This window comes from Pteropus vampyrus, unplaced genomic scaffold, assembly GCF_000151845.1.
Source record: "Pteropus vampyrus isolate Shadow unplaced genomic scaffold, Pvam_2.0 Scaffold1955, whole genome shotgun sequence".
Lineage (NCBI taxonomy): Eukaryota > Metazoa > Chordata > Mammalia > Chiroptera > Pteropodidae > Pteropus > Pteropus vampyrus.
In genome coordinates, this window is record NW_011890736.1 from 10,236 (window position 1) to 11,714 (window position 1,479).

General features: G+C 61.8%; 1 long non-coding RNA gene across 1 annotated transcript in view; it reads right to left on the reverse strand.

The window, feature by feature from the left end:
- The window catches only part of LOC105310303, an 11,215-nt gene extending 9,788 nt beyond the window's left edge, over positions 1-1,427 (reverse strand). The window contains exons 1-2 of the long non-coding RNA XR_002778496.1: positions 1,259-1,427; positions 6-159 (exon numbers count right to left, since the gene is read on the reverse strand). This is a non-coding gene — a long non-coding RNA (uncharacterized LOC105310303). The remainder of the gene's footprint in view (positions 1-5; positions 160-1,258) is intronic.
- Positions 1,428-1,479: the final 52 nt, after the last annotated feature.

A 1,479-nucleotide genomic window follows, 5' to 3' on the forward strand; every position in this document is an offset into this window, starting at 1 on the left:
CTTACCGCTGAAATTGATCAAGTGGGTGTAGAAGAATGACTCCCGGTGGAACTTTTCTATGTCCAGGATGGTGGGTCCCTCCAGGCTGCTCCTCAGGGTTTTCTTGGAACCGCTCTTGTCTGCGACGAGGGACTCTAGCATGGTTCTCACCATGTAGAGCTGCGTCACCCACGGAAACAGCCGCGGGGGAGAGAATGTACGTGGCAGGTTAGTGGTGCCACCCTGGGACGCGAGGCACTGCTGCTGTGCCCGCGGCACGCCGGCTGGCTCCCCAGGGGTCTGGGCGCCGCCCCGCGTCCGAGCTGCTGCTGGGAGACAGCTAGCACTGGAGCGTCAGCGAGAACGGACAGTGGCTTACCCACAAAGGTTAAGAGAGGCGGGTGGGCGGAGGACTGCCTCGGAAACGCGTTAATCACATGCAAGAGCCTCTCCACGCCCAGCGACCCGAGCTGCCGCAGCAGCCCGGCAGCGCTCAGGGACCGCGCTGCGGTGCACACCAGGTACAGCTAGACACGACAGACGGAGAGGCGGAGAGAGCCGTTAGTCACGAGACACGAGTCACAGAGCGAGACATGCACACAGACGGAGGACGCATGCACAGCAGACAGACCCAGGACGGGGTCCCCCAGACACTGCACGGCTTCACACAGCCAGGAGCCCGCTGTGTGGCTCATTCTCTGAAAGACCAGCAGAAGGGTGACAGAAGCCCCCAACAGACACATGACGAGGAGCAAGGACCCAGTCCCGAGACGGGGCGGGGAGGGGGGAGCAGAAGGGCACATTGCCAGGTGTGAGTCAGGAGGAAGCGGCTTGGGGGGGTGGGGCCCAAGTGTGCCAGACAGGGAACAGGTGGTGGCTTAAGCCTGGGGACATGTGAAAGCTACATTCTAAGATTTCCCAAAGGTTTGTCTTTAGTCATGATGCTGATAAGCCAAATGTAAACATGATAACCACACCCTTAAACAGCCACCCCAAAAACACAGCGTAAATACGGGACAAAGATGGCCCCACACTCTGCAGACGGGACCTGGTGCAGTCAGTCAGGCTCTGCACATGAACGCCCGACCCCGAGTCAGAGGGCTGCTGGCCGAGGCTCCAGAGTCAGGGAGCAGGGAAGACAGGGCGGCAAGGACACGGGATGCTCGAGTGGACAGAGGTGACGTCACTTCACTCACAGCCTCGCTTATGCACCTAGCAGCTCAGGGTCACCCTCGGGGGCACGGGCGGGGACAGGAGGGTGGGGGGAGGGGACAAGAACCTGTGTGCTGGAGGGCCCCACAGCACGGCGTGGCACTTTAATGTCGAAGCCACTCTTGGGGTCCTTCTCGCCCCGGAGGGCCGGGTCGTTGAAGGGCTCGTGCCCTGTCTCCCAGTCGCACACGGTCTTCCTGATGGCCTGCAGGACACTGGACGGGAGGCACACTGCGCTGACGCCGCGGGGACTTCCACAACCGCAGCGCCCATCACCACCACACCCTC